Source organism: Taeniopygia guttata, chromosome W, assembly GCF_048771995.1.
Source record: "Taeniopygia guttata chromosome W, bTaeGut7.mat, whole genome shotgun sequence".
NCBI classification, from domain to species: Eukaryota; Metazoa; Chordata; class Aves; order Passeriformes; family Estrildidae; genus Taeniopygia; species Taeniopygia guttata.
In genome coordinates this window covers 13,578,315-13,595,660 of record NC_133064.1, presented here as the reverse complement: position 1 = coordinate 13,595,660, position 17,346 = coordinate 13,578,315, and positions in this window count along the sequence as shown.

The following is a 17,346-nucleotide window of genomic DNA, read 5'->3' as shown; positions in this document are numbered from 1 at the left end:
ACAGTAAAACCAGACATTTCTAGAATGCTCCTGAGATTTGGTTTATACTGGGGTTCTGTTCTTTTCCTTTCCTCTGTCTCTACGACCTTCATGTCTAGGTGTAGTGCCGGGGGGTTTTAGATTCTTCTGGAAATTACTTTCTCGCATAGTAGTTACCAAAATGTTTGCTCTCACTTTAGCTTTTTCTTCATCTCTCTGGACATAAATCTTTTGAGCCTCCTTTAATAAATTATCTAGTGATCTTTTGTGCCAGTCTTCCATTTTTTATAGTTTTTTTCCTAATATCTGGCCAGGCATTAGTGACAAAATTATTTCTTAACAGAGCTTGTCCCACCATAGTCTCAGGGTCTATTCTGGAATATTGTTTCATATTTCTCTTAAGTCTGTCTAACCATTCAGTTGGAGTTTCTTCTTTCCCCTGCTGTCCCTTAAAAGCCTTTTTAGCATTTTGCCTTTGGGGTGCTGCCTCTTTTATTCCCTTGATTATCAAATTACGATAATTGTGAAAAAAGCCAATCACTAGTTTTTAGAAATTTAAAAAGTTTAATAATAAAAAAATGGTTATAAAAATAGTAATACAATTACAGTAATAAAAACTTAAGAGTTGGGACAATTACAAGACAATAAAAAACAAAGAATTATGTACATCCAGATGCTCTTGAGCACTTAAGCCCTGACAAGCATGCCTTGTGAACAAATGAATCACCTTTAAAACAATACACTGTTGCATGTTCATATATACTTCATGGTTATGAATACATTCTATTTAAAACAAGACACTCTGTTGTATGTCAACTGTTTCCTTTAATCCCCACGGGCGGGCGTCTTCGAGTCTGAACAAGGCCTGAAGAAATTAGCTTCTTCTGATAAGAAAATAATAAATTCCTCTTCTCTGGAAGATTTAGGTGTTCTGTGACTGTTATCTCGAAGTGAGTATCTCATTCCTTTAAAAAAAAAAACCATATACATAGTTTCTATTTTAACTACTAAAGCTTAATTTGAACTACAAAACTACATTTATGATACTAATAGAATGTTAATACAGAACAACTAATCAATATAACACAATACATATAGCAAATATCTGCGTAGAGCCATATAATATGCATTTTCCATAATTCTCCCTCTTTCTTTTTGTAATTAATTTGGCTCAAGCAATTTTCATTGTTTTCTAGCCTTTATTCTTGGCTCGTTTTCTTCACAAATCAATCTCGCTTCTTGAAAGGGGTCTTCTATATTATTTTGTTTCTTTAATACCATAATCCTTTGCACCATTTTTGTTGTATCTAACTTTTGATCCATGGTCACTAATTGCATGCCTTGGACTACACTGGTGATGAGCCGAATGAAACAGGGGATCAAACAAGGAAGAAATATCAGACCAGCAGTAGCGCATAAAAGGAAGAAGCCTAACTTTTCCCCCCATTCTATTTCCAACAAGTTATCCCACCAGCTAGTATTTAGCATTGATTCCCACTTTTGAACTGGTACATGGGCTGTTTTTCTAATATAATTTACTAATACCAAGACAGCATCCCCACTGTCATCTATTTTTAAACAGCAATCTGATGTATTGAATTTTCCACAAACACCCCCTTCTTCAGCTAATAGAGAGTCAAAAGCTAACCTATTCTGATACACAGTAGCTCTTGTTTGGGTTTGTTGCCTTGATATTAATTCCATTGCCAGACCAGTTTTGTTCGTTATTATCTCTACAGCAGCTTGGAGTCTTATAATAGGATTCAGCATATAAATTTGGGTTCGATATCCCCAACTCCCATCTTGTGCCCAGGTGGCTGGCCCATACGTTTCCAATATACATTCAAGGGGCCATTCCTCGTCTCCCCATTTTTTAAATCCTCCAATCAAGTCTCTTTAGATTCTCTTTAGATCCTCATAAACCGGTATCCCTAAGTGATCCCCCTCAGGTCCTGGTAAAAGAAAAAATCCTGGCTGTATGATTCCCAGAGTATAACTCCCTTTCCATTGAGAGGGAAGTTTTGGGTATGTTCTTTTCCCACATATCCAGAATAAGCCATCTGGAGCTTCCCAACAGTCAGATTTTTGCTGATCTATATTCTCCCAAAATTTGAAAATTTCTGGGATGCCAATGTAAGGATTTTTGCTGGTATCATTACATTGAAAAAGTCTGATTTTATTATTATACTTACAATTTCCTTTCTTTACTTTTTCCTCGGTCCAGTACATGGTAGGTTCTTCTGGGATCCACCATACAGAAGTTCTGTTACTAACCTTATATCTTTTACAGGGAGTTTTTCCTACTTCATGAAGGAACTTCTTCCCATTGTGCCAGAGGCATTCTTCCCCTATGACTATTGAACTCAAAATCCACCCCTCTGGTCGGTTTTCTCCACTTATACTTGTCTGGTTCCACTTAAGGAGCTCAATTGGGCCTAAGCTGCTGCCTTTCCATGGCCATTCTTCTGACATCAAAGCCCCTCCACAGACCAAACAAGTGGTTATGTTAAGTTCCTTACTTATTCTTTCCCTCAACTCCACAAACTAATTTTTACCCATTCTTGAAATGTCTATTTCTTTCTCTAATTGCTGTTCAAGTTTTGTATACAAATCATCAAGTGAGATTGGCACAGGTTTAGGTGGTGGTGCTGGCTTAGCCTTTTTGTTTATCAATTGCTCTTTTACCAAATCTGGTGCTTTATTCCCAATAGTGTATGTGAAACAAATCCATCTCTCCCCTTTTGTCATTCACCTCCCATCGTGTTACCACTTATTCCTAAGTTCTCCGCAATCCAGTACTTTTTCCCATTGTGCATGCAATTGCCTAATTTGGATGGGTTATAACAGTGACTGTTGACATGAGTGTGAGAAATAAAAAAGGAGCCTCAGTGTCTTTCCATATACAGCTTTCAGTAACACCTGTAGCATGGCTTTGTTGATATTCCAAAAGGGAAAAGAAAAAATTAGTGACAGAAACAGGAATGACAGGTCCAGTATGGCTTATACTCCCACCTCCCATGCCTATGGGGTTGCAACCCACAGCAGGTGTATTTGATCTTCTTGGTGGCGAATACAGAGGCCAATCTGGTCTCGCCCTCTATCCCCTTGTCACTTTCTCTTAGCTAATTTCCAGGCAAATTGTTTTCGACAGTCCCTAACTGTGATTTCCCACTGTTCCTCAGGTATCTCCCATTCAACAGGCACTAATAATTCCCATCCACAAAACAAAGTTTTTATTTCAGTTGCTTCGAGTTCTACCTGGGTAGGAGAGCTATTTGGCATTCGACACTTCCTGCAATATGGGCGTCAATTGTGTGAACTACAATATAAATTTTTTCCACAATTCAAACATTTACATTTAACCCAACTAGCATGTCCAGTATTTGGGTGAATCAAACAGGGTATATTATGTGGCACTGACTGAGGTTGTAACTCACCCTCCTCTTTGTATAAATCACAGCCTAAGGCCAAAATACAAGAGTTCTCTGTCCAAAACAGTCCTGATCCTCCTGTTTGTAGTGGCAGTATTCCTTCTCAAGGAGGGTATCGGAAGCATCTCAGAATTTGTCCAGGCTGTATTTGAAACCACTGGTATAAGCTTGGTCTTACTTCCCAGTTAGGTGTGATCCTGTGTATGTTTCTTGGATCGTTTGGGTCCTCCCAGTTCATTACCACCCATTCCCCGTTTAAGAGTTAGTTTTGTATCACCCAGTTCAGATGTTATCGTCCACTCCTTAGGTTCTTCCACAGGTCCTTTGATTCTGCTGGCGTGGATCCACCCTTGTTCCCTGGTCTGGATTGCAGCCTTGGTCGTCAGCAATACCTGAAAAGGACCTTCCCATTGTGGAGTTAAAGATTGTTCTTTCCAAGTTTTTACCAACACCCATTCCCCTGGGTGAATATTATGGATTTTAAAGTCTAAAGGTGTGGTTTGAGTGATTTTTCCTTTTAACCGCAAGTTTTCAAGAGTTTTTGCAATGGTGTTAATATATCCTTTAACACTCATTTCCCCTATCTCATACATAGCACTTTCATGTTGGGTGGTCAAAAAAGGTAACCCAAACATCATTTCATAAGGTGACACTCCCAGGTCTGACCTGGGTTGTGTTCGGATCTTCAATAAGGCTAAAGGTAGACATTGTACCCATGACATTCGGGTTTCAATTATTAATTTAGTCATAGTTCTCTTTAAGGTCTGGTTCATCCTCTCTACATGACCAGAACTCTGTGGATGCCATGGGGTGTGTAATTCCCATTTTATACCCAAGGCTTGAATTATTTGTTGTAACACTCTTGACGTAAAATGCATTCCTCTGTCCGAATCTATCCTATTAACCATTCCATATCTAGGATTAATCTGTTCCAAAAGGGTTTTATTTACGACGTTGCTTGTGGCCTTAGCAGTGGGAACTGCTTCCACCCAATGAGTTAGATGGTCTGCCATTACTAATAAATACTTCCATCTTTGGACTTGAGGAAGTTCAGTAAAATCTACTTGGATACTTTGAAATGGTCGAAGAGCTAGCTCATGACCTCCCAATGTGGTTTTCCTGATTTTATTTTTATTTATCCTCTGTCAAGTTAGACGTCTTTCAGTTACTTGCTTTGCTACTTCAAAAATCCCAATACACCCATAGTTCCTTAAAAAATGATCACACAAAGCCTGAGTACCCCAGTGGGTTTTCTGATGTATGTCTTCTAATATTCTCCTAGTAAGCATTTTATTAAGTAATTGTCTTCCATCAGGAAGTTTCCATTTCCCTGATTCATCTTGTTCACCTCCTATCGTGTTTAATTCTCTTTTCTCTGCTTCACTAAACTTCGGAATTGTCGGAATCTGAGGTATTGATGATTCCGAGATTGTAAAAAGTCTCTGTCTTTCTGCCCCGTTGCCAAAGAAGAAGCCATAATTCATCTGTGCTGTTTTCTAGGTTGTTTATTCTTGCTTATCTATAACATGTTCTGCTGCCCTGCCGCAGGTCTGTCCTGCAGGGCAGCGTGCGGGGCTCTGCCCCCAGTGGGATGTTACAAACATTATATACCAGAAACTACGTGTGCTATATTTACAATAATGTGCCAATATCTATCATCTACGTTGAACAGTGTGTCCCCAGCCTAAACCAATGTGGGTCTCAGATTCAGTCAAAGAAAGAAACTGAGAGTTTCTAGCCAGGCAAAAGCCTGGGAAAGAGCTGGAAAAGAATGTAAATAATTCTTTATCTCTCTTGTTCTCACATTGTTTATAGTTAAGTTCTATCACTGTGCGTCAAGCACTCTGAACCAATGTTTTAGGTTGTTTTCACTTTAGGACCAATGGATTTAACCTTTGCGAAGCTCTGTATAAAAGAGCAGTGTATTTTGAATAAATCAGAGTTTTACTCTCACAGCCTTCTGAATCAGAGTCTTCTAATTCCTGTCCTGCCTCGACAGCGACAAACCAATAGAAAAATGCCAACACTACAGTGAAACATGGAGGGCATGAAGAAGGAGAAAAAGGACAAGACACACCCAATTTCCTCCATCTTGTCCCCTTTGAACCCCTAATTTAGAATCCTAAAATTTTACTTTTGCACCTGTGCCACACTTAATTTTTACTCATATCAAACACTCAGAGCTTGTAATTCATCCTGTAAGATTGAAAACTCTTTTCCCTGGACAGAAATCAGAGACAGTGTCTCTCGGGGCTCTGTACAGGGGGGTTCCTGACCCCCTGCAAGGGTCCCAGGCCCTCCAGGGCAGCCAGAGGGAAGCCCTGGATTCCCACAGGAATTTCCAATTTTTCCTCACTTGGAATTAATATTAACATAGCTCTTTTAGCTCCATTTTCTGCTGCATCCTTAGCTTCCTGATCTGCCAAATTATTTCCTCCTATTTCTGGGGTCACTACCTTTTGGTGACCCTTAATATGTACTATAGCTATCTCTTCAGGCAATTTTAGTGCCTCTAAAACCTCTAAAATGGGCCCCTCATGTATTAATCCTTTTCCCCTTGAGTTAAGTAATCCTCTTTCTTCCCAAATTTTTCCAAAGGTATGTACCACTCCAAAAGCATATCTCGAATCAGTATATGTCGGAATCTGTGGGTGTTGGTGATTCCGAGATTGTAGAAAGTCTCTGTCTTTCTGCCCCGTTGCCAAAGAAGAAGCCATAGTTCGTCTGTGCTGTTTTCAAGGTTGTTTATTCTTGCTTATCTATAACATGTTCTGCTGCCCTGCCGCAGGTCTGTCCTGCAGGGCAGTGCGTGGGGCTCTGCCCCTCAGTGGGATGGTACAAACATTATATACCAGAAATTACGTGTACTATATTTACAATAATGTGCCAATATCTATTATCTACGTTGAGCAGTGTGTCCCCAGCCTAAACCAATAGAAAAATGCCAACATCACCAGGAACATGGAGGTAAGGAAGAAGAAGAAGGAAGAATAGGATCAGGCCCACTTTCCTCCATCTTAGAACTCCTGACCCCCCTGTACAAAGTAAACCCCCCCCTGTACAGGTGTTAAAACCCCCCTGTACAATACTAAAAAATTTTACCCTCTAATTTGTGACTACTTTTACTATACCATCTAACCCTCTGTGACCGCTTATTCCACCTTCAAAGTTGGTAATTCATTCCATGGTTCAAACTCAAGATCACAGCTGTTTTCAGCTGCTTGCCAGGGTCTAAAATGCTTCTGACCAAGGCCTGGAACCTCTAAAAATGTCTGAGGGACATTTTGAGTTCCGACAAGTATATATTTTCTCCTTCTTGTGTCCTAAATATTCCGGTGCCCTTCTTAGAGCATACAATTCACAGGTTTGAGCTGACCAGTTTGAGGGTAATTTTCCCTTTTCAATAGTTTGCATGTTTTTTTCCATCAACTACTGCATACCCTGACGTTCTTTTTCCTTGTAGACATCTGAAGGAACCATGCACATAGATTATTTCCCCTTCTGAAAGGGCTTGTTCCTCAAGATCTTCTTGAATTTTTGTTTGGTATTGAATAATTTCTAGACAATAATGTATTAGGTTATCTGCTGGTTCTCCATATAAGAATTGAGCTGGATTTAAACTTCTATTTACTTCTAGTGTCAGGTCATCACTGTCTATAAAGATTGCTCCATATTTTAACATTCTAGCATCTGTCAACCATTTTTCAGCTTTTTGATTTAACACATTTCGTACTGCATGAGGTGTGCACACAATTACTTTATCTCCAAAAGTCAGTTTACAACTTTCTTCTACCAGGATTGCAGTGGCTGCTACAGCTTGAATACACACTGGCCTGCCGTGACTTACTGGATCCAACATCTTTCATAAATAAGCCACTGGTCTCTTTACTCCTCCTCACTCCTGAACCAGTACTCCATGAACTACCCCCTTTTCTATATTCACATACAGATTAAAGGGTTTTGCTAGTGAAGGTAAGCTTAAAGCCAGTATTAAAGCCAGTTTTAACTTCAGTTTTCCAAGTTTTTCATCATCTTCTTTGGTCCATTTTATATCATCTCCCTCTGTCAATTTTTCATACAAAAATTTTTCTGCCTGTGCGTATTCCTCAATCCATAATCTACAATATCACAATAATCCGATTAGTTTTCTAATTTTCCTCTTTGAAGAGGGAGGGGGAAGGGATACAATTCCTGTGATTCGGTCTGGCTTGAGCTTCTGACTACCCTTACTAATCAAGTGTCCAAGATATTTTACCCCTGATTCTAAAAATTGCAGCTTCCCTTTTGATACCCTTAATCTTTTTTCCCCAAGAAAATTCAAAAGTTTTATAGTAGACTCTCTAACTTCAGATTCAGCTTCCCCAGATAGTAAAAGATCATCCACATATTGAATAATTTGTATTCCAGGGGGAGTGGAGAAAGTTTGTAGTATTGTTTCTAAAGCTTGTCCAAAAAAGTTTGGAGATTCAGTAAACCCCTGTGGTAGTTTTGTCCATCTTAATTGTTGTTTTCTCACAGTTTGTGCATCCTCCCATTCGAAGACAAAGATATCTCGGCTCTTCTGGGCTATTGGACAAGCCCAAAAGGCATATTTAAGGTCCATTACACTAAACCACTGATGCTGGGGAGAGACTTTACTTAAAAGAGTATAAGGATTTGGTACCTCTGGGTAAGCGAGTCCAAGTTCTTTTGTTAACCTCCCTTAAATCTTGTACCAGTCTATAACTCCCATCAGGCTTCTTTACTGGGAGAATAGGGGTATTATGGGGAGACATACAAGGTTCCAATGTCCCATCCTTTATTAGTCCTTCTATTACTGGCTTTAAACCTTCCCGTCCTTCTAATGATATAGCGTACTGACGTATGCGTATAGGACAATTTTCTCTCTCAATGGTAACCCTTATGAGGTCAATACTTAATCCTCCCCTATTTCCTTCACCAGCCCAAACTTCCTTGATAATTTTTTCTTCATCCTCCTGGCCTAATTTTAAAACTCTAGCTGTCATCTTCTCATCTTCTGAGATAACCCCTATTCCTAATTTCACTTGTAAATCTCGTCCCAATAAGTTGCTATCTGCCCCTGGGACCAATAAGACATCCCCCATCTAAAATCTAGTTTCTCCGTCTATTACCACATTTTTAATGACAGGAACTGTGAAACTCTCCTTTTGCTCCTGTTTTACAGTATCTTTGCTCACACTATAACCTTTTGGAATATTTAACAAATAGGTTCTTTCTGCCCCTGTGTCTACCACAAATTCCAATTCTTCTTCTTGGGGACACACTTTTAAAGTTATCACAGGCTCCAGATGGTATTTGTCCCCTAAAAAATACAGCCTCTAACATCCCTATTCTTCCTCTGTGCTCATCTCTTTGAACATTTTCAGATCTTTTCCCCTCTTAGGACAATCTTTCCTATAATATCCTTTGCTCTTACAGTAAAAGGAGACATTCCTGGAATGCTCCTGAGACCTGGCTAGTATTGGGGTTTTAGTCTTTCCTGTTCTCCTGTCTCTACAACCGTCATATCTAGGAGTAGTGCCTATGTGTTTTTGATCTTCCTTGTAATTGTTTTCTCACATGGTGACTGCCATAACTTTTGCTTTTAGTTTAGCTTTTTCTTAATCTGTCTGGACATAAACCTTCTGAGCTTCCTTTAATAAATCATCTAATGATTTATCATGCCAATCTTCAATATTTTCTAATTTTTTTCTAATATCTAGCCAAACATTAGTAACAAAGTTAATCCTTGACATGTATGATTATAATTTGTGCCAATGAAATATTGTTGTATTGAATAAAGGGAAATATGATTTGGCATGTATAATATTTAGTTATTAGAAAATACGCACACTAGCACTGTGAGCTTGCCCCCCCCCCCCCCCCCATATTCGGTTACACCAGAGCCGGGTTTTTTTTTGTTTTGTTTTGTTTTTTGGACAATGTCTCATTTACAATCTAATACATGTGGCTAGTCCGGAGATGGGCTATCCCAAAAGGCGATACTGGAACACCTGGGATCTGATCATCCTGGTAACGACCCAAGACTGGGATCGCTGGAGTCCTCCGGGCTGATACATCTGAATGCCATGGTTCCCGTAACCTCATCAGGAAAAAATCGTCCACACCTGGACCTGGATTGTTCAACCCCGGCTCGGAGAAAATAACTTTATGAATATGTGGGACTCTGAATAGGCGGATATCTGAAATCTTTGCCTCAGGCAGAAAATTTCCTATAAGAACTGCAGGGTCCAAGACAGTGGTGTGTGTGTCCAGGGGAACCTCTGCTGTCACACACCCAGCGCCAAACCCGGGCTCAGCGCTGTCCTTTTCCTTGTGGCTGGCTCAGAGAGAATTCGATCCTAAATAATTTTTTTATTATTTCATTTTTAATTTGGCTGGACTAATTTTCATTTATAACATCCTCAACAAAGCTTTTCCTACATCAGTTTCAAGATCTATTCTGGAATATTGTTTTATATTTCTCCTAAGTCTAACAATTTCATTGGAGTTTCTTCTTTCCCCTGCTATGCCTCAAAAGTCTTTTTAGCATTTTGCCCTTGAGGTGCTGCCCCTTTTATTCCCTTTATCATTAAATTATGATACTCATTCATATGTTTTCTCCCCTCCTCATTATTTTGACCCCACTCAGGAGGTGCAGTTGGCATTTTCTCCTCTCCAGAAGCCCCCTGTGGATTTTCTTTATTCCAGGCTTTTATGCCTGCAATTCTGATAATTTTCCTTTCTTCCTGGGAAAATAGTATCTTTATTATAGACTGCATTTCTTCCCAAGTATAAATGTTTGGACCTAAGAATTGGTCTAATTGTTCAGCAGTGCCTATGGGATCTTCCAAAATCCCTTTGATTTACTTTTTTAAATTCCTGACCCCAGAAGAAGTCAAAGGAGCATTCACAAACCCAGTTCCACCCCCTCCCATCGGGACCTCTCTTACTGGAAATAGACCAATTTCTTTATCCCAGTCTTTTTCTATAGCCTTTCTCCCGTGTTGTGAGGAAGAGTCCAGTGAATGTTGCCTTCTAACTGAACTTCTTGTGTTCCTAAAAGGGGCGTCTTCCAGAGAAAGAGAGTTTATTTGAGCTGGGGCTGTGGTTACCGAGGGAACGGAGCTCCGGGCAGGAAGGGGGGTGAGGAGGAGGGCACACTGCCGAGATCTGGTCCTCCAAAGGCGGAGCACGGGCAGGGTGTGCTGCCGGAACTGCCAGAGGGGCCATTTCCGGGGGGTACCAGCCGGGAGCGGGGTCAGTCCGCACGTGATTAATGGCGGCTGGGCCGGCGGTTCCTAGCAGAGGTAAAGCAGCAGCGGCGGTGCCCAGCGCAGCTGGAACAGGCAAAGTCAGCGGGAATGGGGCAGAGAAAACAGCCGCGGGAGAAGCGGTCAAAGATGGGACGGACGGGACCGATGGGAGCCCGCCAGGCACGACCGGCGGAGCGGCCACGGACCAGCCAGGGGGGATGGGGGTGGGGACCGGTTGGGCAGCCTCGAGCAGCGAGACGGAGATAGGCACAGAAGCTGCAGGTGGCGAAACAGGGACCAGGAGGGCTGCAGCGGGTGGCGGGGCGGGGACTGGAAGAGCGGCCGCTGCAGGCAGCGAGCTCACACACGGGACGGGAACCGGGGCAGAAGCGGGAGGCGAGCCAGGACCTGGGACAGGCGGAGCTGAAGCGGGCGCGAACGGGAACGGAGGGGACAAAACCTGTAAAGGATCCCATTCCTTTTCTTTTCCTCTTTTTCCCTCTTGTTCCCCTCCCTTCTCTTTCCCTGTTTTCTTTTCTTGTTTTTTTTTTCTCAGAGATTTCTGATACTTTAAAGATTTTTATTTTTCTAAATTCTCCTGTCCAACATGTGGCATATTCTCTTTCTTCTGAATTAAACGGTTCTGTTGAATTTATGAATATGTTTAGATTCGAGCATACAAAATTGTATCATCTTTACCTTGTCCTTTTTTCTGGTACAAGGGGTTTTTTTCCCAGTTGGATAACATAACTCCTAGAGGGCTATCTTGGAGTATTTCCATTGGCAATTGTTTACTCCTTTTTTTCTTTCCTGTATTCTCCTTACTGGATTTCTGTCTTCTTTTCTTTGCTTTGCTTTGCTTTGCTTTGCTTTTCTCTGCCTGTTTCCCACTTTCTCTAACAACCTAAATACCACCTTCTTTCAACTACGCAAAAAGTCCTTTCTCTCACAATACTATTCAACACAATCCACCTCCCTCCAAGGAGATAAAGTAAAGCTCAAAATAAACAATCTACATTACATGTCTTCCACTCATTTCCATTTACTCACCTTTATTTTCCACTCACTCTTGCACACACATTCACACCCTCAGGCCTCTTCATTCATACTTCTACATTTCCCTTTATTTTATTGCACAGAGGAAGGAAACGTTAGGAAACTTCTTAAGACTTATTCAAAGGGATTTCTGTTGCCAGAGAATCGCGGATCATGTAAACCCCCACCCTGACCCCTCCCACCTCCCCGAGGTTTGGCTATCCCTCTACCCTAGAGATAGCCTTAGAGTCAGGGGTGCGGACCTCTGTACCTTGCCCAATCTGGACTCCCCACCCCCGGGGGAATGGGTTAGATGACTACTTTGCACAGTCGCTAAAAGGTCCTATGATACTGAGCCATCCTTGCTTTGGGGGCAGCCTCTCTGGGCTTCAGTACTGCTAGGCCTCTGGGAAGTGCCCTGAATTTGGTTGCCTCTGGTGCCAATTCACCTTTGAGGCTGGCTGCATGGGACCCACACCTGGTGCGAGTCACAGCTTCCCCCACACGCCCCGGGAAGAAGGCTAGTTTTGCCAGTTTTGCCTCAGCTCCCACCCACCAGGGACTTGTTGGTGCAGGACCCACCCTTGTAATGAACAAAAGAGCCTTCCTGGTTCCCATAGCAATACTAGGACGACTGCTGAGTACTGATATTGAAATGTTAATTAGCGAATTGCTCTGTTAGTTTTCTCTAAACTACCTGGAGATTACCTGCCCCCATCCACCCACACTGCCATTGTAGGACTAAGATGCAAATGGGGAACCTGTGGAACCATGGGAGTGTGTTTTGGGGGATAAAGACACCCCTAAATGGAGAACTAAACACAGTAGAGGGGCCTAGACAGGTGCGCTGGCTGAAGAAGAGGGAAACACACCCCCTGATGGATGTTTGACATGTCACCATCACCTATGGAAGACTAGACTGGAGTGGGCTATGGGAAGCAGGAACAAAGAGGCAGATTTTCCTGGTGTTACCACGAGGAAAGGAGAGGGGAAGGCTGCTGCTTGGGACTTCAGCAACAGACCCTGCATGCCCATGCCTCCTCCCCCTTTGGCTACCTGGATAAAGCTACAACAGCAGAGGCGAGCTCCGTGTCAAGCCCCCTGCCCAGCTGATCTTTTTAATAAAGAGCTTAACATTAATAAAGGCGTAAGCCCTGTTCATTTCAATTTGGGGGCTCGTCCGTGATAGCCACGCCCAAAGAGGACCCCCGGACAGCTGGACAGCTTGACCACCTGCTTCGAGGGACCCTCTAGAGTTGCTGGCTACCTCCGGACTCTAGGATCAGCGTTAGACGAGCAACGCAGAGCAGCAATGTGGAGGAGCATTGGATTGGTAAGAAAAAACGGGACATGAGTGAGCGAGTTGAGTGAGTGAGATGGGGGCCGGCAGCACAGACCCCCGAAGTGAGAGGGACCCGCTAGTACCGCATTTCCAGAGTACCGCATTTCCAGACTCCTGCAAAGGGGCCGTCCAGGAACGGGAGGAAGTGAATGGAATAGAGGAATGACTGAGGCGTCTCCTTAGAGGTAAAGCAGGCCCTCCTCTGGGCGTGTGGAGGTTCTCTAGGGGTAAAGTAAGTCCCTGGCAATCAAGGCAAGGGGAATGTCCACAGCAGGGCAGGTGGGATGTCCCTGGCAGGTGGGGTAGGATATTCTGGCAGGCAGGAACGGCAAGTCCCACCAGGCAGAGGGCATGTCCCGGCAGGCAGGACGGGATAACAGGGCAGGTAGGATGTCCCTAGCAGGTGGGGCAGGATGTCCCTAGCAGGCAAAAACCAAAAGTCCCCAGCAGAGCAGGTAGGGAGATGTCCCTGGAAGGTAGGGCAGGATGTCCTTGCCAGAGCAGGCAGGGCATGTCCTGGCAGGCAGGGGGCATGTCCTGGCAGGCAGGCATGAATCTGAGTAAGCAGAAAGCCAAGAAGGCAAGTAAGTAAGCAAGTAAAGAATCGGGCAGGAAGGCAAGCAGGTTAAGCTTAGTAAGAAAATCTGGGTAAGGGGGGCTTGGCCGGAGTTTGAGTGTAAGGCTCGGCAGGACGTTCGACCTTACCTCAACAGGGAGACCAAGCCTCTTAAGCCTAGTAAGAAAGTTGGGCAAAAGGCCAAGTAAGAGTTTGGGCGAGACTTAGCAGGGGTCCAAGCCTAGAAAGTCCAGTAAGAAGTCCAAAACTTAGGCCGAAGAGCAAGAGAACAGAAGACAATGGATGTGAGTGTGACTAGTGATTGTCCTGGCCAAGAGACCATGTAAAGTGTCAAGAGGGTAGTACCAAGAGTGGGAGTTTTGTTAAAAGAGATTAAGTTCAGTCAAGATATTTAAAATACTAAGTTGTGGGAAAGGGCCAGATGAACTTTAGTTGCCTGTCACTATATTCCCTTTTAGATAGAGGCACCATTTAAGGTATATTTCTACTCCTGTTAATGCTCCAACAGTTTCCCTAGTTAATCCTTCGGTCCCCCCTATTGAGTCCCTGATTCCTTTCTCCTGTTTTCCCACAGTTTCCTCAACCATCTCCTCAACTCCCTCTTCCCCTTCTCCAACTGGAGTTTCCTAGCCTCCTCCCACTTGGGAGCTGAGCCCACCCTTGCCCTGTGTTAGTTCACCACCTAACATGCCCCCTAGCCTCCAACAAGTGTCTGTCTCCACTACTATTTCCCCACCTGATGTCTTAGAAGGGCCATATTGTAACACCCGATCCAAAGCATCAAGGGTAGAAAGGCTCTTTCCCCTTAGAGAAGTTCCTATGGATGGAGCAGCTGGAGGAGTTGGGTTTGTAGATGTACCTTTGACAGCTTCCAAAGTCCGGGGATTTAAGAAAGAGCTAGGAAATTTAGAAGACCCCATGGTCTAACCAGTTAGACCAATTTCTAGGGCCGAATATTTCTACCTGGGGAGAGCTGAACTCAATTCTAAGCATTCTGTTCTCTCCAGAAAAGGTCCAGATGATCCAAACAGCAGGGGTGAAGATATGGGAAAGAGAAAATAGACTGGGGTCACCAGGGAACCAAAAGATACCCTTAGTAGACCCCAGCTAGAATCCCAACCAAGAAGAAGGAAGGCAAAACATGAGAGAATATAGCTCCCTCATGATAAGAGGGATCAAAGAGTCTATCCCTAGGGGGAAGCAACAGGAAATTGGTCTTTGATAGTATTCAGGAGAAGGATGAGACCCCAGCAATTTGGCGTAACCAACTCCTAAATTTCCTAGGAGAAAACTGCCGAAAAGTATCCCAAGAAAAACTACAATTTGTAGAATCTGAAGTGACCTACCTAGGTCACATAATAAAAGAAGGGGATAAGAAACTAAGTCCTGAGGGAATCTCATCCTATCTATCCCAGCTCCTAAGACCAAAAGAGGCGTAAGGAAGCTACTAGGTCTGTTTGGTTATTGTAAGCTGTAGTTAGATAATACGCCAAAAGCATGAAGTTCCTTTATGATAAATTAGTAGACTCTGAGCTTGTAAAGTAGACAGAAGAGGATGAAGAACAGCTACAAGTTTTGAAAGATAAACTATCCTCGGCACCTGTTCTAAGCCTGCCTGACCTTAAGAAAGTTTAACCTGTTCATGAGCACAGAGGGGGGAATTGCATATGGGGTATTAACTCAGGAGTGAGAAAGACATAAAAAGCCAATAGCCTACCTCTAAAAACTACTAGACCCAGTAGCCAACTTGCCTACAAGTAATTGCAGCAGCAGCTATCCTGATAGAAGAAGCCCAAAAGTTGACCCTGCAAGAGAAAGTCCACACCCCCCACAATCTCAAAACAGTACTAAGCCAAAAGGCTCGGCAGTAGTTGACTGACTCTAGAATACTGAGGTATGAGATCATCTTAGTGAACACAAGTAACTTCGTCACCTCAAAATGTCAAAACCCTGCAGAGTTTCTTGCCGGAGAGCCTCTGGTGGTCTAGAGCATGATTGTGTTAAGCTCATGATTCTACAAACCAAAGTGAGAGAGGATTTAGAAGATGTAACCTGTTACGGTGAGCTCCTGGACACCCTTTTGCCCCCCTTTCCCCGGGCCTCTGTGGCTCTGATCATGATAACCCCTGGATCCTCCTTCCTGCCCCAACGGGGTTGGCAGGGAGCCAGGAGAGCCCACCCTGTCCAAAACCTATATAGACCCCTGAAACTTCCTGCTCTTTCTCTTTTGCCCCGCTCTCCATGGACACCACAGAATAAACAGAGCTGATCCAACTTCCCTGGGGTAAGAGCCTCTTTTGAATAATTTTCCCTCTCCTGGAATTCCTCCCCCCACAGCCCCATATCTCTGAGCTGGTCAGATTCATTCGGGGGGCTGCGTGGAGGGGGGAAACAATAGAAATTACAGTACCCCTGCCATATGGAAGATCCCTTTTTATAGATGGGTCCTCAAGAATAGTAGGAGGTAAAAGAGCCTCAGGATATGCTGTCATAGATGGGGGAAGACATGAAAGTCACAGAAAAAGGGAAACTGCCCTAAAACCGGTCAGCCCAGTGTTGCGAAATGTTACGGTGAGCTCCTGGACACCCTTTTGCCCCCGTTTCCTAGGGCCTCTGTGGCTCTGATCATGATAACCCCTGGATCCTCCTCCCTGCCCCAATGGGGTTGGCAGGGAGCCAGGAGAGCCCACCCTGTCCAAAACCTATATAGACCCCTGAAACTTCCTGCTCTCTCTCTTTTGCCCCGCTCTCCATGGACACCACAGAATAAAGAGAGCTGTTCCAACTTCCCTGGGGTAAGGGCCTCTTTTGAATACTTTTCCCTCTCCTGGTATTTCCTCCCCTCACAGCCCCATATCTCTGAGCTGGTCGGATCCTAAAGGGGGCTGCGTGGAGGGGGGAAAAACCGTAGAAATTACAGTTGGCGCCCCAATGTGTGCTGCTCTGAGCCCACGAAGAAGCTGGACCCCCTATTTAGGTGGAATTCAACAGCTTTTGGGACAGTCAACTGCCCTGGTACTCTAGCTGCCTTTAAAAGTTTTGAGTCACGGGGACCAGTCGGGGACCCCTGCCTGAGTACCCCAGGAAGAGCCGACTGGAGAGGGAATCCCCAGAGGTTTTCACACACAAATCCTGCAGTTCACAGGCTTGGTAAGTTCTCCGATCGCGGAACCCGGGACCGCGCCTGGCTGGGAGCACTTGCCATAGTGACTGCGGGAGGCTGCTTGCGAGAGGGGTGCCAGGGGCTCTCTGCAAGTCAGCGTGGAACCGGTGGGCTGCGCATACCCAAGTTCCAGGGGGAATAGACACGGGAGGAGCGGGCTGAAGCTGCCCCGGCAGCTGCGGGACGAGCACCCCTCCCCCTGTACCCCCTCGCTCAGGTTTTCCACGGAGGGAAATTCGAATAATTCGTGCTGTGTTATTAGCTCTGGTGGAGAGTAGACCAAAGATAGGATTAAGATCATGGGTACTAACCTGTCACTTGAACAAAAGAGTATACTAACACATCTTAGCAATAATTTAAACGATGTATCATTCCCTAACAAGCTTCTCCTGTGTTTTGTGTGCTGGCTAAAAGCAGAAATACCAAATTTTACTGTGCAAGAAATGAATTCGCTCTCCTTTTGGAATCAAATTGGACAGATATTAACTTTTAAAGTAGAAAATGGTGAACATAAAGTTTCTCGATTTATTCCGATATTTTTACAAGCACGCAAAAAGATTTTA